This window comes from Lycium barbarum, chromosome 5 (genome assembly GCF_019175385.1).
Source record: "Lycium barbarum isolate Lr01 chromosome 5, ASM1917538v2, whole genome shotgun sequence".
In the NCBI taxonomy this organism is placed as follows: Eukaryota; Viridiplantae; Streptophyta; class Magnoliopsida; order Solanales; family Solanaceae; genus Lycium; species Lycium barbarum.
In genome coordinates, this window is record NC_083341.1 from 88,953,924 (window position 1) to 88,976,066 (window position 22,143).

General features: G+C 38.3%; 1 long non-coding RNA gene across 1 annotated transcript; it reads right to left on the reverse strand.

Moving 5' to 3' along the window:
* Window positions 1-876: 876 nt before the first annotated feature.
* On the reverse strand, window positions 877-4,989 carry LOC132642556 (uncharacterized). Its single transcript, XR_009583233.1, has 4 exons — window positions 4,810-4,989; window positions 2,876-2,950; window positions 1,656-1,876; window positions 877-1,057 (listed from the first exon to the last, which is right to left on the reverse strand). It is a non-coding gene; the product is annotated as an uncharacterized LOC132642556 (long non-coding RNA).
* Between the last annotated feature and the right edge of the window lie 17,154 nt (window positions 4,990-22,143).

The window sequence follows — 22,143 nt, forward strand, 5'->3', positions numbered from 1 at the left end:
TGTCCCGCCATATGATTCGGTTGGCCTGTTTAGAGGTCTGTAGACGTATATGTGGGTTTTGTGCCTACTTCTGTTCAGGTGTGTTTGTATGATCACACTCGCCATGGCAGCCTCGTCGGCGTGCATTTGTATATGTTTTGGGCCGTTGTGCCATGTGATAGCCTTGTCGGCTTCTGATATATATGTACATATATGGTTGTGTTTGAATTGTGTCTGAGACAGTTTGATATAATTTGAGGCAGCGTGTGATATTTGTGCCCGTATACGCTATCTGTATGTGATTCGGATTTGATGAGTGTGTTAGGGTGCCCAGTTCGGGCACTAGTCACAGCCTACGGGGTTGGGTCGTGACAAACAGCTAGACACCACATGGCCTGAGAAACCCACAGAGTTAAGCCAGAACTCACACTTAGAAAAAAATTCATAAATATTATTCTCCTCAAGCATCTTCAAGGTTATTCTCAAGTGACCTGAACTACAAGAAAAATGACCTTTGACGAAGGGAAATCCAGTCATTAAAAGTCCAAATCCCCGTCGTTAAAAGTTAACGACCGGATTTGAAGTCCGGTCATTAAAGATCCTGTAGCGATGGATAAAACTCCAGTCGTTATATTTTCTTTTTAGCAACTAATTTTCCCTTTGCTATTGTCAAATTTCCCTCTAATAATGCCCCATTTCACTATTTTACAATCCCGTCGTGAAAGAGTTGTGACAACCACATTTCCCATCGCTAATGTGAAATCTAAATAACTGTAATTACCAAACTAGTTTTCCCTATGATCATCAAAGAGTAATGATTATGCTTTGAGACGCCTAATAGTCAACACTAATACAAAATTTCATTGTCAATTACAAAAAAACTAAAAGATAACAACTAGAAAATATATTCATCCAAATAGCATGACAATATTCTTATCAACTCCTAAAAAAATAGAATTGTAGTGTAAGCACAAATGGCAACACCTTTAAACAATCTGAACAAAATAAAAAACCTACTTGCTTCAACTTGCTCTGAATTGTCTTCAGAGGCACGATCTTCAGACTTCAAATAGTTCATCTGTAATGAGAACAAGTTCATGTCAGTTTAGTGACGAAACTACTACTAGCTATTTCATTTAAGAAAAAAGCTTAATTTAATCACCATATTAACGAAATAATTGGAGCAAATATCGTTTGATCGAACTGCTGCAGCCAATCAATAGTTTCAGAAAGTTCATCTTATGTATTTCAGTAGGATAAATTTAGACTTAAGCCAGTAAAGGTTCTAAAGTTACAAGGCAGAGAAGGGTTCTTCTAATTGGATAATCTAGCTACTGTTTTAATTAATAAGGAAATGCAGAAAATGCAATCTAAACGTCCCTGATAAGCAAAATGAATCATAAATCACCAGTGCTGAGAAAAAGTTGGAAGAAGTCAATAATTCATGTTTTGTTCAATTTAACAGTAAAAGATATGACAAATTAATTTACAAATATTTTTCATGTCATGGTTGGTAGATAGCTTACTAACCTATTAAAAGTATTCTAGTTCGAATTCCAGCAAGAACATAACAAAAAACTTTGTATTCTTAAAAATGAAATCAAAGGACCAAAAATTTCGAATGAATCCCGTAAAATTCAACAATTTACACACTGGCAGTAATTCAGTGGACATACCATTTAACCGCAACAGCAACAGCAAGCTGAAATTGCAGATCTTTGACCCCATCCTTTTCAGGAAAATGAATGTTAGCTAAATCAGGCATTTATAAAAAAACATTGCAACCTTGGTACACATGCTTGACCAACAGAAACTAAGACCCTTTGGATTGTGAATAATCTCCATCTTGAGAGTATCTGCTGGTACACATCCTTTGATAGCACTATTGTTCACCTACCTGTGCATAACCACAAATGTTTAATCACAACATGTTTCATCAACAAGGATGTGTTGAACATAAAACTTAGATTATACGACTATCTCAACACCCTTAGTTTTTTTCTTCTTCTTTTGATTGGAAAAGCAAACATTATCAGCTACTAAATAATATAGAATGACTATAAGTTATTAGCTGAATCAACATCCTTTCACACCATCCAATATTAGCTTATGCAAGGAAGGGAAAACATTATCCATCTCTTCATGGATGTGTAGTACTGGTAAGACAAATATTGTCAATATTCTTATGAAGATTCAGTAAATGAATCATACATTTTTCATAATCTGAAAGGCAGAACAGTTCTCCAAAATTACAAGTACAAAGCAATCTTTCAATAGAGATGATACTTTAACATTATCAAGGATTCAATATTTAAGCTCTAACATTATCTCTAATAACCAAGACAGATAAACATTGAGTAATTAATTTCCTAATACCTTAAAACTACTTTTTTTTTTGAATAAATAATATCCTTGAAGCCCTTTTGAAACTATATCAATAAAAAAAAACCATCAACTCTGTCAGCATATTTTTCTTTAGGTGCAGCCTCCTGCTCAACAACTAACCTTTACAAACTAATTTCAGCCAAAATTAAGTAAATCTAATAGCTGAAGGTTTCAGGGAAATAATTTTCTTCTTTTTCTTAGATAAAAAGTTTATTGACAAAACATGGTATAACTTTACAAAGGTTACAATTAACATACTATATTATACATTTAATAAACTCGAATCTCTTATCTACACAAGAAGAAAAAAGAGAGGGGTTTTGACTAATACCAATGATAATTGACTCCTTAGAAAAAAATACATGGCAAGAGAATGTCGCATAAAGGCTAATATTTACTCAACATTGGCAACAATATAACACTCACACTCAATGCTTCGGAATATAATTCTTAATTGTCCATCCACGAAAAACACTTTCTAAGTAACATCTGAGAAGGAACAAATACTTACTCAACAAGTACTAGAAGTGCTTGATTGGGAAGGAGAGCACTCAGTTAAGAATCTTTTTTCTTCTCCCTGCAGTTTCTATTCAAGAGTACAAATATCGTGAACATGTTCTAGTTATAAGTGTGAGATTGAACCTAATATGAACACATAAAAATGTTTAACCACTGAATAAAGAACTACAAAACATAGCTGACAAATATTTAACCACTGAGATAAAGAATTCAAAAAGTATAACTGCAAGTCAACATAGAATATCTAACATTGTAAACAGGATTACTCTTGACTGACCTGGAAGGCCAAATATTTCGTATTTAGTATTTGTCTATTTGACAAAACACGTGAAGCTACATATCTAGGTAATTTTGAAAGTCCCACAAAATATGGTCTGTTGTAGCTCCATATAGCAAAATAGATAGCATTGGTTGAAAGAAGAGTAGAAAAGGTGAACATCAATAGCTTTATGTGGCTAATTTGTCCTGAAAAATTCAAATATAATAACTAACATGGTATAAGGAATCAATTAACAAGCTACACGTGATCATTTTGGCCGATGCATCTCATGTTGTTCATTCTTTTAGTTAGATAATGATTTAAGTGCCTTCTTATCCAAGCAAATGCTTAATTTATATCAACATAGTTATTAACTTAAATTCTATTTTTATATGGAAAAGTTTTTCCTTAGAGATTCTTCACTTTCAATAAATACATATAGTTTACAGTGTGTTGATAAATGATTAAAAAAGGGAAGCCCAGTGCACTAAGCTCCCGCTATGTGTGGGATCCGGGATACAATAGAATGTGTGGATAAATAATTTCCTAAAAGAAAGTGGATACAATAGCCAATAAAGTACATGTATTAACACTTTGATCAATTACAACAATTGTTATTCTAGTTAACTCGCTCAGCCTAGTCGCTAGATGGCAAGGATTGCAAGCCAAAATTTTCGCAAATGTGGCGTTGAAGTTTGACAATCAAGTAAAATACTTACTCCTTCATCCCGTTTTGCTTCTTAAACGTTATACCTATGAGATCATAATCTTAAGGCCATATTTTTTACTGTCATCAAGCTATCAACTGATGCATAGAAACAATACAATTATACTCCCTCCATTTCATAATAAGTGGTTTTTTTAGCTTATGCACCCTTAAGAAATTGCTCACTCTTAGAAACTTAGGAGTGTTTTTACTAACTTAACTCTAATAAAATTTATCACTTTCTAAGTTGACATTCGGTATTGGAATTTGGATATTAGTAGGTGATTAAAACTTCAGTCGCATGAACATTTAACAAGGGGATATCATTAAAACTTCAACTGAAACACTTAATGAAACATTAGACTTCAATGGTCTTTTGGAGTACCATACAACTCAATAGATGAACTTTTAGAATAAAATATTATGTATATAAGTGTATTATTTCTTTTGACACAAAATATTGTGCTTACTATTACTAAATGCTTTGAAAAAGAAAAGCTAATTAATGATTATTGATTATGGAAATAAGGGTAATTTTTGAAAGAGTAAAATCAATTTCGTCTTGAAATAAAGCACCACTTATTTTGAAAAAAAATGAAAAACCTAAAACATCATTTATTTAGAAACGGAGGGAGTAAGATATTCAAACTAACAGGAAATATGTTAGAACTTGGCAATTGGCTCAGGATAAAATTTTAATGTCAATAGAAGTATGCATACAGTTATTTCTAAAAGGGATTTTTTTTAATTAAGATCTAGAATAGTTATAGACAAATTCAGAAGGAAAGAAAAATTGATGGAACAGAAAAACAATTGCATCTTCTACATCGAAAAAATCAGCGATCATATGAAACCATGGAATAATTGCTAAAAAGGGGAGAAAAAAAACCATAAAAATACTTGAATCTAACCGATCCAAAACTTGTGAAATATTTAACTAGGGTTTTTTATTGAAACGCACCTTGAAGATGAAGAGACCAAAGTTGTGAAACATGGAGGAATCAAGTGGATTTTGGAATTCTGCCTTCCACATACACCAGAGTGCTCGTTCAGAAAGCAACTCATTGACAATTTGGAGAACCCCTACTCTCAATAATAGAATGGAAATATTTTGGAATTTGTCTACAACTTCCACTACTTTTTCGCTTGGTAAGGGCAGGTTGAGGAGGGGAGTGGGGAAAATGAGGGAAAAGTTTCCGCCCTTTCTTTTTAATTATTAATATTAATTTGGGTAACGCCCGGATGTTATGTGTTTTAACCATGGGATATTATCCCCTTGTTATTGAAAAGATGAAAATTGATTTTAACCACCGGAAAAAATATGGTCATTACAACTACACCTTTAACGACCGGATTCATGTCCTTTCGTTAACAAATGATCATTAAAAGTCAAATTTCTTGTAGTGCTGTGTGTTCCTCATGGCGTTTCAAACATACAAGAATATCATCAATAAAGAAAATAATGAAACAATCAAGAAAAGGTTTGAACACACAGTTCATCAGGTCCATAAATGCAGCGAGTGCATTAATCAAACTAAAGGACATCACCAGGAATTCAAAGTGCCCATAAGGAGTATGTGTAATGACTCGTTTTATCATTACTGTGAATTTCGAAGAAAATCGCAACTCTGACTCCTTAAAAATGTCCTCGTTAAGTTATGTTTCTGGAAAATTGTTAATTCAATCGAAATCGTTGTGTACATCGCGTGAGAGATTCAAGTGCGGGTCGCCACAGCGCCTATAAAGGTGCTACAGCGGCGACGCTGTAGCGCTGGAAGCACTTCCATGGTGGTAGAGTAATAGGCTAGTGGACCGCCATAGCGGCCACTCAACCACCCTAGCTGCACAGCTAAAGTGGTGAACATACAGATGGGGCGGTCACGTACAGTGAAATATCTATTTAAGACTTCATTTCGGGATTTGACCTCAGTTTTCCAAACCCTAAAGATTCCAGCCGCCTTTGGAGCAATTATTGAGCCAAAAATGATATTTTCTTGGGAAAGGTAATCCTTCTAACTTCATCCATTCATTCCTCACATTAGTGATTCTCATTAAAAATCCCTTATTTTGAAACCACAAAAATGGATATCACAATTTCCTAGACCTAAAGAGATAATTAGTTAGTTGCCCTTACTATGGATTTCATTGAATCATTCTCTCTTTTTCATCACCCTAGAATGATTCCAAACTAGTTTCTCTCTTCCCTACAAGTTTTTGAATGGGTCTCTCCCACAAATCTTGAAAATGGGTATCTCAAAGATAAGCTTAAAAATGGTAAGTTTACCTATCTAGTGGCTTAAAATAGTCGATTTGGTCATGGTAAAAGGGTCGATAAATCACCTAGAGTGGTTATGAATGAAATATAGAAGTATTCTAAGTTCCCAAACCTTTCTTATTAACCCAAAATCTCATATAAGAGTCCCAACGATGATTTCTATTCTTTGGTATCATGTTTTTCTCAAGTTATTTCGTTTGGATTTCGACGTGATTATCAAATTGAAGAATCAACGGATGCTCGTGGTACCTGCTCGGCCTTGAGGTAGGTTACGACTTCCCTTTTGGTAGACTCCGGTTGGTTTCCCATATTCATGTATTAGAAGGAACAGAGAATGCATATGTAGGAGTTTGGAGATTTTGGATGGATCCATAGGATGGTATTGTTGTGCGATTTGTGCGTTCGAGCTTGTGACCTTTAGATTCCTTAGGATGTTTGTATTAAGTTCCTTGAGTATCGGTGGTTTCTATGTGACTTGGAAGAAACGGTTGATTCATGTTTTCTACAGTTTTAGTGAGAATTTCTGTAAAAAATGTTCCTAGATTATGCTATGCTATTATAGTGGATCTATTTGACATTGGGCATATAAAATGTATCAATGATTGTAAATTTGTTCTAGACTGAGTAGTAGCGAATGTCTTGTGAGTAGTAGGCATATTTATTTATATCAAGTAAATAGGCTAATAAAAGGATAGAGGTAATAATGCGTTGAGACTTAATTGATCTATTGTGTCGACTTGATGCCATGTATTGTTAATAGATATTGAGAATTATTGTTACATCTTGATTTTGATATGATGGTAGTTTACTTGATGATAATACGAGGTTAGGGTTATATATGACTTGTGTAGTCTGTCCTAATATTGTTAGCGTACCCACTTTGGTACTTGTGATATTGAGCTGATTCTTTATGTTGAAACATGCATTTCACTCATTCTCATTCTTCATGACATACTGTTGAGACATGTCTGGTACTTGGTGAAACATGGTAATGAGCTTGGCTCGGTTTGGTTTTTAAATAAGAATGATGTGAGAGTCTGATATTCGAAGTTAGTTCCGGAATAGTGGATTGAGTGAGTGCATGGACTCCGCGGGTCCCCCAGAGTGGTGCCAGTGAGAAACCCCGGCGGGCAAAGATCCGGGGTCCCGTCGTCTGTCGGGAAAAGATCTAGGATGGGTGGCACGAGTTACCTTGGGTTGTGCTACCAAGACGTCGATATCTCTGTCTGGAGTACATGTGTACACAACATCTACATGGCATTGCATTGCATTCATACATCATCGCATTGCATTGCATTATGACTTATACTATGATGATCTAGTAATTTTCTTGCGTTGTTTGGTTTCAGATTGAGAAATATGGAGACTTGGCACAATTGGGTTTAGAGTCTCTACTTAGGCAATGACGTAGGCTTGGTTCCAAATAAGGTTGCCTTATACTTGTTGATTATCTCATAGATCATTCGTAGGATCAGTTATATGTTTGGCCTCTAAGGGATGTAGAATAAAGGATATCATGATGAAGAGTCCACTTCTAGACTAAGGGCGAAGGGTATAATGATATATAATTCTTGTGATATTGTTGTGGAATTGACTCGTGGTTATTCAAGGAAAGATAATGATTTAAGAGTCTTGGTGTTAAATTAAGCGATAGATAGATGTATGACTTGATTTAGTTACTTCTCATGTTTATTTGTGAATTCTTTTACTGATATGTGTTTCTAACCATTGTCGGCCTATGATACTTACTCAGTACGCATTGATTATACTGATACTGCTCTTGCTACACCCTTTTTAGGGTGTAGAGTGTTTCAGGTGATTGATTGCCACATGTTCGGAAATGCGCGGTGCCTATCTTGGAGGCCTCTTCCCATTTCATTCCGGGATGGAAGTTGGTCGTAGAGTGTTGTTATAATCTGGCTCATTTAGCCACTCTTGTACTAGTCTATACCAGGTCGTGCGAAGTCGAAATGAGTCTGTATTTATTTAACTATTGTATTCATTTTCAATCTTAAGTTTATTAAATGAACTGATCCCGCTATTAATTATGCATATTTATTGTTTTAAACAATTTGTCTTTATTGATCGATGTATTATTTAATTGAGGGTTCGCCTATCCACGGGAGGCTATAGGGTATTTAGGAAATTTCCTTTCTTTCTTTCAAATCGTGCTACTTCAGTCAAATCGGTATCTCGGTGGATTCAATTAGTACCTGGACGGTTCCAATTGGTATCTACGCAGGAAGGTGTGTTATGATGTTGCTCCGATCTGGTTTGTTTCGTGAGCAAAAAATTGACAAAAAAGTTAAAGTGTACTGTTCAGTGGTACCGCCACAGCGGTCCTTCAGTCGCTGTGACGGCACTGCTATGGCGATTTACTCATCGCTGTAGCGGTTCATCAGCTTTTCCCATGACCGTCGTTGCGGTCCTATCTCCGTCGAAGTGGGACTACTATAGCAGTCTGAGAGGCCGCAGATGCGGCGTGCCTGAAGATCAGAGCCCTGAATTCCCCCCTGTTCTGAATTCAACCAAAAACAGAATGCACAACAAAAAATCTACCAAAAGCAGTCACTTAAAATAAGCCCGACAAGTGCGAGAAATCATCCAAGACAACTTACTACAACCCAAATTATCCAAAAAAATAACAAAAAGAAATGGCCCAAAACAAAGGACCAAACCACTAATATCCAACAAAAAGTAAACCAACAGAAATTGTTTCAAAAACATCCAAGCCAATAAGGCAAACCAAATAAAAAGATCGTCTGAAAATAAAAGGCCCTACAAGGGCAACCAAGCATAATGAAAAGGGGAAAGGGGAATATCTAGGCTGCCAGCATGCTGGTCGCACCATCATCATCCGAGCTTCCACCACCAGCATCATCAAATCCACCCTGCCCGCCATTCTTCCGGGGCCCACTCTCAAAGGAGTACTACTCGAAGTCATCATAGTCATCCACTGGCATCAGCATATTGGGGTACATGTTACCCCACACTCACTTAATACCCCTCCAAGATCTAATGTTAAGCTTGTCACGCGACTTGTTTTTAATCCTCTCCTTATCAAAGTCATTGCGAGGCTTACTGTGGTTTTTAGCCAGAGTGGTGTATGCAGTCTGGAGAGTGGTGAGTAACTCATCCATCTATGTATGAGTATCAAAATACCCTTCATCTCCTCCTCTGTAAGGCAGCTAGCAGCGGCACCAGACGAACTGGACCCGCTAGAAGGCATGGACATCGTCCGGAACATGGCCACCAGCTCATCAAAGCGCGAATCTATGCGCTCAAAGGGGCTCTAGATACGGGGAGCCCCAGTCTCAGCATCACCTCCAGCCCTAGTCTCAGACCTCCATCCCCAGTGTCTATCCCGGCTCCGTTCCCCCCCCCCCCCCCCCCCCCTCGCCTGCACTATCCACCTTCCTTCTCTTCCGACTAACAATCGCGGTCCAAAAACCCTTTGCCCGCAATGGATGAAAAGGGGGATTAGGCTGGACCCAATAATCATCATCCTCCCCTAGAACCTTAGCCCTTCGGCATAAGAAAGTGGTCAGAGAAGGGAACATCAAGCTTTCCCCACCTCTATTCGCGAACTCCTTCCACTCCGCAATAACTTGCGCACCCACATTTATGGGTATGTCAGCAAGAACGCAAGCACTAACAAGGGCACGGGCTTAGGTCACATCATGGGTGTTCGATGAAGGGCGAACTCGATGACTAACAATGTGCAACCATCTCTTGGCTTCAGCAGTAAAACGATCACTATATATCGCTCCCCTACCATGTACCCAGGGGGTATTTTCCATATCATCCGCCTATACTAATTTGGAGGCCAACCACATAAGTTCCTTCTCCGCTGCTTCTCCGTACAGGGCTCCTCCGAATAATTGTCCAACTGGTGGACCCGATTGATAGCCATTGACCCCACTTTCACTGGAGTACCCCTCACTATGATAACCGGGCTGGGAACATCACAGTCAACGAAAGGAAACATGGCATAGAATTCCCTTACCCATGACTCATTGCAATCACCCGAATTTCAGACCAAACGAGTCCACTTTGTCGTATCAACCTGTTCCAGAAATTAGGAGCCCGCCTTTCCACATTTGTCATGTCAAATCCCTGCTCCAATAGTAGAGGAATGGACCTTTGGCTCAAGTGTATCCGTTTGCTTTGGTGAGGGGGGAGCTTTTCGTAAGTGGGCACCTCCTCATTTTGGGGTACCGCCCCTTGGTTTTGAGGCACTTCCTCTTGATTTTAAGACATTGTAAAAGAATTAGAAGTGTATTAGTTTTCGTGTGTCAACAGCTCCATATCATTCCAGTAAGAATCAACGTGAAAAACTCGGTAAAGAAATGTCCTGGCAGGAAACTGCACAGCTACAGAATCTGCTGATACCGCTGTAGTGGTTTGCAGACAGCTATAGCGATACCGCACTGGCGGACAATAGACTGCCACAGCGGTCTCACCCGATCTCTTAATGACTGCCACAGTGGTCAACTGAGCACCACAATGGCAACGTTGTAGCGGTATCATCTTCCCCGACAAAAACCCTAAATTTTCAGATTTCAAACCCCACTTTAAAGTCAAAAACTTGTTTTAATGCATGGATCAGGCAGGAAATCAGTGTACATGAAGTTTAAACCCCATTGAGATGCTATTCTAACAACAAACAAGCCCAAATTTCGAGAAAACTCAAAAATCTATTCCAAGAAATTTCTTTACTATGTTCAAGTTTTGCGACATAAAATCTGTGCTATAATCACACTATGCTTGAGGGGAAGGCTATCCTCACGATTAACTAGTTCAGATTACTCAAAAAATTTGTCCTAGTGGTGTGTCAACCCAAAACCCAAAAACCACAACTTTGTACTATAAAAATTCCAACACCTTGGTTTGTTATTTCTAAATGCGGTGTCATTGTTAACTATGGAGCAAGGGGGAAACAAAATTTTACCTGATTTTGTCGCGAAGGAGTGAATGAAAGGGGATTCTTTTGCCTTGGCTACTCTTTTTCTTCTTTTTCTTCTTATTTGAAATAGAATTGAAGTAGGGGTAGTAGTTTTGAGGAATAAGGAGAGGTTTTTCGGATAAGTTAGAAGTGGGAAGTGAAGGGATAGGGGCTGCTCTCCCTTGATATCCTGCCAGATATGGACGCTATGGTGGCACCGCAGCCGCTGCAATGGTGGCGCCATAGCGGTCAAAGAGGCTGTTATGGCAGTCTCCCAGCTTTCATGGTGACCGTCGCAGCCGCCTACGTTGGCGCTGTGGAGGTACCGTCCCAGCGGTCCGATAGCCTTTGGAGCGGTTGACCAATCCAATCCATGGAATTATTGATATGTTTTGGGTACATTCGAGCCTTACATCTCATGGTGGGCCTCTAGCAAATCACTCCTTGCGCTTGAGTCCTTCTTGCCTTGATACCTTGTGAAGCTTTTGTAATCCAACCGACTCCGAATTTGCTCGGATTGTAGTCCGTGTTATGAGGATAGGTGACGATCACCGGTATAGTATGGGTACGTGAACCCAGAATATCGATTGTAATCAGGTGATTTTTGTTAAGTTACGTCTACGAGCGCTAAGTCACGAAAGGTTCCTCAACTATATTATTCGTTCTGCTCCTTTCTATTGAATTTGAGATATGAGGGTAAGATTGTACTATTAAATCCTGGCTGCTAAATGCGTCACGCGTCAGCGCTTGTTCGTTCCCTTAGCGTTCGGGGATGAAAGGTTATTCAATTGGTATTGGATATAACGACCCATTTCATCGTTACTGTGAATTAGAAAACCGCAACTCTGACTCCTTAAAAATGTCCTCATTTTTTTATGCTTTTAGAAAATTGGTAATTCAATCGAAATCGTTGTGTGCATCACGTGAGATATTGAAGTGTGGGCCACCAGGCCCAGCTGGGCCGCCACAACGCCTATAATGGTGCTACAGCGGCGACGCAATAGCTATGGAAGCACCGCCATGGCGATAGAGCAACAGGCTAGTGGGCCACCATAGCGGCCACTCAGCCACCCTAGCGGCACCACTAAAGCGGTGAACATACCGTTGGGGCCGTCACGTAAAGTGGCGACCACTTAGCCACCCTAGCAGCACCACTAAAGTGGTGAACATACTGTTGGGGCGATCACGTAAAGTGAAATATCTATTTAAGACTTCATTGTTACACCCTGGAAAATTTCGCGCTACGAAGATCGTAGATGGCCTAGTATGGGCTTAAAGAAGAGTAAAGTCATACAAGGATTAAGGAGGAAGGTTATATTATAAGAGGGTAATAATAATATACATATGACATTTGGAGACCATATGGGGTGAATCAGCTCATGCATTACTTGTTGAAAAGCCCTCGTTGTTGTAAACTAAGTGGGGACCACACGCTGGAGTTTTATAAAGGACATGTGAAGAGACATATGAGTAGTATATGGGAAGTTGAGAAAGTCCTAAGAAGGACCCTTAAGCCAAATATGGGCATAAACTCGCCAAAGAGATGATTTAAGAAAATATTTTCGCATAATCCGACTTGAAGAGGCAAACACGTCATTATAAATTTGGAATTTAGAAAAACACCAAGAATAAAAGTTGTAGATAATTGAAAGAGATTTCTAACCATAGGTCGTGGGCTCTCATACGATATCAGGATCACCCGCTATGCACGTTTTAAGATCGGCTGTCTGGGCAGAAAAATAACACTGCGCGAACGCGCCAGAAGGTGGCGCGAATGCGCAGGGCTGGACCTGGTAACTCAGCGCGAACGCGCCACGTGGCAGTTCGATCGCACTGAGAAATTTTTAAGTCGGTCCAGGCAGAACCTGGACCGTTATAAAAAGAAGAGACCCCCTCATTTTTCAGACCAAACCACCCCAAATCCTCTCTATTCTTCTGGAATATTCCCCAACATTCCAATTATCAACTTTTAAGCCTAAAACTAGGTATAATTCTACAATTTCGATGCGGACGGTGCATAGTTGCAACTACAAAACTGTATAGCGGCCCGTTGTGGCTTAAGCTTAAGGTGGAGAAGTGAAGATACGATAATATTATCGACAGAAAGGTATGAATCTCCTGCTATTAACGTTAATCTTGGTTTATTTATGGAGAAGGAGCTGTAAAATTATTATAAAATGATTTTGTGGTGGAAATATGGGACAAACACAATATGGGATGTTTATGAAGTATTTTGGTATTGGAAATATTATGGTTAATGTTGGTATTGTTGTGGTTGTTGTTGGTTGTTGAATTAAGAAGTCGGGCTAGGCATATAAACAGGGGAGATGCTGCCTGCTTTTCGGCAAAATATAGAATAGTTTGATTTGAAACTTAGAACAAGTGTGCGATAAAGATACTAACGTTAGTGTAAATTCTCTTAAATTAGACTTGCGAGCTCGGACGCATAAGCATAGCTAATAGGAGGTCGAACAAGTATGTTAAGGCTCGTCCCATCCTTTTAAAGGCATGATTTCTATGGTAGGATTCCATAAGTGTTTCCATAACCTCCTTGATTTCAAAAGCTAGAACTTTATGACTATTAAGGTTTTTATGTTGTTAAAAATGAGAATGTTTTTATGAGGATTACGTTGAGGATGATCTTATGCTTAAAGGTCTCAAGTATGATTTCAACGATGATATGAAAATGTTAAGCTATGTCATGATTTTCTCGAGTTGTTTCATTGTTGTTGATCTCATCTTATAAATTGTTCCTTCAAGGTGAGATAGAGCGACAACTTCTATTTGAACTCCTATGCATGCCATGAGTATAATATATGTATATGGCTATTTTGTGACAATACAGAGGTCTATTATTTCATTTTGAATATGCACTGCACTCATTTTCATTCTTCGTGCATATATAAGGCATAGTTGACAGGGGGTAACGCTGTGACCTTTGTTGTGTATATATATAAGGCACAGTTAACAGGGGTGACGCCTTGACCTTTGTTGTGTATATATAAGGCACAGTTGACAGGGGGTGACGTTGTGACCTTTGTTGTGTATATGTAAGGTACAGTTGACAGGGGGTGACGTTGTGACCTTTGTTGTGTATATATATATGGCACAGTTGACAGGGGGTGACACTGTGGCTGTTGCTGTGATGTGTATATATATGGCACAGTTGACGGGGGGTGACGTTGTGGCCTTTGTTTTGATGTGTATATATATGGCATAGTTGACAGGGGGTGATGCTGTGGCCTTTGTTGGGATGTACTTATATATTTAAGGCACAGTTGACGGGGGTGACGCTGTGGCTTATGTGGTGATGTTTTAATTTATCTTTGCACATTCATTGAAATGTTTCAGATGTCTTCCATGATTTTATGTACATATTGATTTAAAAAGGTTAGAGTTGGATGTATGGTATCCGCCTTAGAGGCAATCAAATGTACGGGTCATCTTTATCCCCTGTTATGTTCTATACTTCTTACTATGATGTTATTCATACTCAGTACACTATTCATACTGACCCCCTTTCTTCGGGGGCTGCGTTCATGCCACGCATGTGTATATAGATGAGTAGAAGACATTGGCTATAGGATGTTTCCAGGCTATCAGCTGGATTGGCGAGCTCCATCTCAGTTTGGAGTGTTTCCGAGTCAGAGTACTTATGTTATGGTATCTCGTGTATGTTAGAGACTTTTTCAGACAGTGTCTTGTGGATAGGGTGTTGAGAAGTCGACAGTTGTGTAAAGCGACCATATAGGTTGATGTGTTTTTATGTTTTATTTTCTTTAAATATTTTATTGTGACTAAGGGTTTCTTTGCATTAACGATAAGGGAGAAGTTGTGACTCCTGGATGGAATAGTAGTATGGCACTTAGCCGAGTAGGGTCTTGGGTGCTAGTCAAGGTCCTCCAGTTTGGGTCGTGACAGGATTGGCATCAGAGCAGTTCGTCCGAGGGGTTGTCTGCAAATTCGTGTCCAGTAGAGTTTTGTTTATGGTGTGTTGCGCGCCACATTTATAAACAGGAGGCTACAGGGCATATAGGATGGTTACCCTTCTTTCATATCTAAGATCGTGCGATGAGAGCCAAGTCATAGGGAAATGAAATTCCTTGCACTAACTCTTGATTTCAGCAGAGGAATGGTATTGACAAAGGAAGTGAATGATGATATTGGGATTACAGGGACAATAGAAGTTGAGGGAACCAGCACAGAGGTAAGTAGTAGTAGAAAGGATTATGAGTCAGATATAGTGTTATATCCCGTATTTTTGTGCTTTGGGATTATTCGTAAGCTAATCGAAATAAGTTTACGGACAAGATTGATTTTGAGATATGAGACAAGGACTTTTAATCCCGATTTTATTATTGCTCGGTTCACTAATTAATTACAATTGGTGTGGAAATATTAGTGGAGATTAAGGATTAATTAACCATGATTAGATTATTAAGTGGGGGTTAGGGATTAATTAAGATTAATTAAGTGTATTAAATGGATCCCACTGACATGGTGGGACACATGTCATGGTAGTGGACACGTGTCCTATGGCTAGGAAGCATATACATATTCACAATTGATGAATCATGCTAGCCATATATTTCATTTTGCAAAATTCAATTCAATTGAATTAAAAAGAGAGGCACATAGCCATGGCTGCTCTCACGGCCACGGCAGCTCACGGATGAGCTCAAAAAATTGGAAGGAAGAGAAATTAAGTTCTAAAAAGTGTTCTATACGTTCAAGGAGGCGGCAACCTTGGTATTTAAATTAAGAAAGAAGAAGCGGTGCAATTGGTGCAAGTGATTATTGTTGATCTGTCCCAATTAAGTTTGAGGTAAGATTTCTTCTTTTGTCATGAAATTGGAGTTAATAATGTGGTAATGGAGAGATTAAATTGTATTAGATGAAATTGGAAGGGAGAAAATTGTATGGTTTCGTTGGTATTGTATATTGGGCTGAATTAGATTTGTCTCAATTTAATTGAGTTTGATTGTTGTTGTTGTCATTAATTATGTGTTAAAGGGAAGGAATCATGATAATTAGAGTTGTAGTTGATGGGCTGCCTTAGAGCAAGATATTGTGGTGCTATACTCTTTTCCGTGTGTTAGTAATTTTGCGAAGTAAAGATCGGAAATTGTATTTTGATGTCGTAGTTTTGACTGACTGTTTCGAGCTCGTATTAAAATGATATCGAAGTAGTTTTTTTGTACATGGATGTTGGTCGATGTTGTTGTCGTGTTGTTATTAATATGGTTCATAAATTTGGAAGGAAACAAGAGTATAACGTATCGTATACGAAGTGTATATTGGGCTGTTTGATGTATACCCTTGTATATGGATGATTTTAGTTCAAAGGGACCTAAATAAGGTTGTTGTTGTTGTTGCGGGCTGCTGGTTACATTATAGTGATTAAAGAATAGGGGGAACGCTGCCCGTTTCATTTTAGAATCGAATTATCATTTGATATACATCATATACTAGAGTCATCTAAGTCCATATACGCATTCCCTTGTTATAGGATTGGCGTAAGCATTAACTAGTTCATTGTTGGTTCATTTTGGTGACTTAAGGTATGTAAAGCTAACCCTTCCTTCTTTTTGGCATGATCTTTATGAAACAATCAGACGACGTATATATGTCTCCAAAGAAGCTCCTATTCTTAGAGCCACTAGGATGGCTAATGTCCTTGATTCTAAGAACTTACTTTATTATGTCGTGATACGTATCTATGATTTCTGAAGTTCTATTTGATATGTTCCATAGTGACATTCGAAGGATACTTGATATGACTATTGTCTTGATTTCCAAATGATAGTTCGTTTGAATATTCTATTGAGTCTCAAATATGATTTAGTTTTCATATGGTTGCTCACTACTCTTCTCGTGCATGCCTTAATACATCTTTCACCGAGTCCCGGGCCGGGTATGTTTTCGTGTACAGTTTCACTGCATTGTTCACCGAGTCCCTCACTAGAGGGCCGATACGGTATATATATATATATATATATATATATATATATATATGTGTGTGTGTGTGTGTGTGATGATGATGATGTGATGATATGATGATATGATGATGTGATTATGGCGCCTAGGATGGCATATGATGACTTTATTCACCGAGTCCCATAATGGTCCGGGTATGATATATGATATTGATATGCATGATCTACATTTCATAAGGCAAGTGTATTGGTATTTTGAATGTCATACCTGTCTCCTGTGATCTCTAGTTCAGTCATGATCCTCTTTATTGTATGTTATATCCCGCATTTTGTACCTTCGGATAATTCAAGACAATTGCAAGGAGTTAAGGACAAGGCTATATTTTGGTCTTGTTTAAGACACAAGTTGTTTATGAAAATTTTGAAGTGGAACTATTAAGAAAGGTTAAGGGTAAAAAGGAAAATTCGCAAGATGGCCCATAGAAAATATGAAGGAAGGCTAAGGGCAAATTTGGAATTTGGAAAAAATAAATTTTCATGAAGTGCAAAACAAAACAAAAAAATGGGCTTGGAATTAAAGGGGCCATTTGGCCGTCCAAGTAAATGGGCCAAAGCCCATATGGGAACAAAAATAAATAAGTCCAAAAAGATGACTTATTAGTCATCTTATTCATCTTTATCTTTAGAAATTTCAAGAACCTTAGAGAACAAGAAGAGTAGGAGAAAAACAAAGGCCATTCGGCCACCTCCAACCCAACGAGAACCTTGATGAAAAATTAATCAAAAATTATTTTCTTCTAGCTAAACAATCCATTGAAGGGTCCTTAGCAAAGTGAAGTGATCATTGGAGCAAGAAAAACACATGTTCTTGCAAGTTACAAATTCTAGCCAAGTGAGAAGTTAAGGGAAAAAGGTAAGGTTTAATCCTTTTCTTATATGTTATGGATGATTATGTATGTTGTAGTATGTAAAAGTGAATGAAATTCATGAAAATAGGGGTGCTATATGTGGCCGTGTATATGTAGTATGTGGCCGTGTGGATAGGGTGTGGTGTGGAAGAAAATGAATCAATTTTACTTAGTATTTTGGTTGTTGTTGTAATGGAATCTATGATGGGAATGAAAGTTTAACGATTCTAGTTAAAGTTATAAGTGTTGGAGAGTTGTTTGGAAGCTAATGTAATGCTAAAAATCATTTCTTATATTCATGGAAAATGATGTTGTTAGTGTGTAAATTATTGGTATGGTTTATGAACTTGAAAGAAGGAAATGTGTTGTCATTGTTCTTGTTGAATTTGGAAGGTTTTGGGTAGTATGTTGGTTGGCCGTTTGGAATGTAGAGCGGATTGTTGAAGTGTTCTTGAATATTGTTTGAATGGTTTCGGATTAATGCTTGAATATGTGAGCAATTGTGAATTGAACATAAATGGAACGTCGTCGAAGTTTGTAGAAAGAAGTTGTTAATGTTGAAATGCGTTTTCAATTGATTGTTGACATTGTTAGAATGATTGTTGATATTGTTGTTGATAATTTGGCCGAGTTGAATTCTCGGATTGTTGTTGACAAAATTGGCCGAGTTAGATTCTCGGGGATGGTGTATTTACAGGGGAAATGCTGCCGAAATTTCGGCAGAGCATAAGTGAATTTGTTTGAGAACTAAGGCAAGTGTATGACGACGAATCTAATAATTGTGTGAACTCTTTTGAATGTAGACTAGCAAGCTTGGATAAATAAGCGTAGCTAGTAGGGCGTGGAGCAGGTATGTAAGGATTACCCTTTCTTTCTTTTGGCATGTCCTAGAGCCAAGTAATGTATGATATGCATCTTGGGGATTATTCTATTCGGTGATTCCGAGTTTGTCTATGATTCTTATTCACTTTTGACATGTTTTAAAAAAAAACAGTTCTGTAAGTATGATAGCACGTTTGATTATTCCATCGAGTCTTTGATATATTTTGATGCGTATATATGGTTTCAAAAGCTCTATTTGGTTGGATCCATAACAATATCCGAGGGGTACTTGATATGATTGTTGCGTCGATTTTCCAAAAATAGTTTCTGAAACGCTCGTAGAAGGTTCTGTACTTCAAACGCTCATAACTTTCTTATACTAAGTCGGATTGACTCGAAACTTGTTTCTGAGCCCCCAGATGTCGGTAAGTATACTTGTCCATTGAGTCTTCCATAATATATTCGGAGGTTACCGACCTTACGTCACTCCGATAGATACATGACTTTCTTTGGACTCTCCTGCATGCTGCTATATGATATATGTATATGTATATGTATATGTATATGGGGTAAGGGGAAAGGTGAGAGCGTTATATACGCGTAGCCACCTGATCAGTTGGTAAAATATGATATCGTCCCGGATGCGGGATATATGGGTAAATGGATCGGGCTGCACGTTCCGCAGCAATGTAATATATATATATATATATATATATATATATATATATATATATATATATATATATATATATATATATATATATATGGATCGGGCTGCACGTTCCGCAGCAATATAATATGTATGGATCGGGCTGCACGTTCCGCAGCAATATAGTATATATATATGGATCGGGCTGCACGTTCCGCAGCACTAAGCATGCATGGTACCCGCCAAAAGGGCACTCATATGTACAGGTTGCTCTTCTGTCTCATGATATGTTCTATATTTCCCCTATGTCATTGTTCATGCTATGTATCTCTCATATGTTATTATTCATGCCTTACATACTCGGTACATTATTCGTACTGACGTCCCTTCTTGTGGACGCTGCGTTTCATGCCACGCAGGTAAGCAGGTAGACGGGTTCGATTCCTAGGAGCTCCACCAGCGGTACATTGAGAGCGCTCCAGTTGTTCTGGGGCTCCAGTTTATTGATACTACTTTTGTGTATATATTCGGGCACGGCAGAACCCGACCCTTCTTGTAAATATATGCATCTTGTTTAGAGGCTCTTAGACAAATATGTACAATCAGATGGTTCACACTGTTGTTCGTCCTTGTCGTTGTATAATGTGTTAGTAAAGTTTGTTGTCACTTGTTTACGAGTATGCTATTAATGATAGTGTTGAGTAAAGAAATGACGGTAAGGTCCATATGGCCCACTCAGTAGTAAGAGTAAGATGCGAGATAAGAGGTGCTCGGTATAATAGTATCGGGTCCCGTCGCGACCCCTAGTTGGGTCGTGACATTGTATTTCATGCTTTATATACTCAATATATATCTCGTACTGACCCCCTTTCTTCGGGGGGCTGCGTTTCATGCCCGCAGGTACAGATACTCGATTTGGTGATCCTCCAGCTTAGGATTTCTATCCAGCTGTCTTGGAGAGCTCCATTGTTCCGGAGCCTAGACTTTTGGTACAGATCTTTTGATGTATATGTATGTTTATCCAGGGGTATGGCGGGGCCCTGTCCCGTCATATTTTACTATCGATACTCTTAGAGGTTTGTAGACATATGTGTGGGTTGTGTATAAGTTTTGTTCAGCTGTGTTTGTACGATGTGCTATGGATATGTTCGTCTGTTGTGGCAGCCTGGTCAGCTTGCGTATGGTATTGATATGTAGTGGCAGCCTTGTTGGCTTGCGTTTCATATTGACATGTAGTGGCAGCCTTGTCGGTTTGCGTACCATATTATGTTTTGATTAGTTGTGACTCCGCAGGAGACAGGTTATCTGGATACATATATATGATGACGTTATGAACCTTTGGAGTTCTTTTGAAAGTTTCCATATTGTTCTTAGATTCAGTTTGACGATAGCTAACAGGTATGTATGCGAGTGTCCAGTTCGGGCACTAGTCATGACCCATGGGGTTGGGTCGTGACAAAAGTGGTATCAGAGCAGTTCATCCTCGGAGTGTCTACAGACCGTGTCTAGTAGAGTCTTGTTTATCGGTGTGTTGTGCACCACATCTATAAACAAGAAGCTACAGGACATTTAGGATGTTACCTTTCTTTCATATCTAAGATCGTGCGATAGAGCCCAACCATAGGAAATGAAATTCCTTACTAACCCTTGATTTCAGCTGAAGAATGGCATCGACAAAAGAAAGTGACTGATGATATATGAAGTTAAAAAGTACACAGGTAAGCAACGGTGCGAAAGATGCATGTCGGATAAGGTAAGAATATTGAAGTATGATTGAAATGTAAATTTGAAGAATGAAAGGGAAGTTAGATAGGAAGGTATAACAGGACATATCGTTAAAAGATTAGGTACGTCTCGAGGTGTGATATATGAGGTAAGTTTCGACATCTTTATACCTTTACTTGAAATTGGGAGCCCTGTGTGGGTACGATATGATATGATATATACGTATATATGTTGGCCCTGTGAGGCATTGTTGGTATTTCCTGCGTACAAGTTTTGGGACAGTGAGAAATACAGAGGAAACTCTGCCAAAATTTTCCTAGAAATAAAAAGAAAATGAGATATAAGTTCGTAAAAAGTCTGGAAAGGTTGTGTCAATAGTAATGATAAGATTTGACTAAGTTGCAAGTACGTCTGACTTCGAGAAATAAAGTTAACGGTTGAATTGATAATTATAGTAATTATGAGATCAATATTGAAATGGTAAATTTATCCTGTTGGATTAAAGCTTTAAGAGATACCTTCCATGTCATCCGTAAGAGGCATCATTCTTATTTGGGAAATTTGATTTCGAAGAAGCAAATATGAGCAGCAAAGTTTGGAATTCATTTGAACGGACCAGAATACTTTCCAGCCACATTTTACCTTAGAAAAAGCTCATGTTGAAGAGCAAAAACGCCCACAATTAAGTTTCACTTTTATTTGAAGAGTACAAAGCATATAGAAAGTATTTTATGAACTAAATAGTTCGTTCACGACCCAAGAACAAATCTGAAGGTAAACTATGTGAATCAAGCATTAGGAGTCCCGTGGCGCTTATCGGATTCTAGTTCTTCTTCTTGTGGTGGTTTTGGAGGATGCTTCATGCTGACGTAATCTTGGAGTTAGAGCATTCCTATGTTCTTGAGGTAACATTTCATCATATCTTTATGTCCTTGAGTTTATTAGTTCTTAATCAACTAATTAGAGATGGAATTTGTAAAAGGAAAACTCAAAATTGTGGGCTGTCTTAGATCATGTGTTTCATGTGTTGTTGAT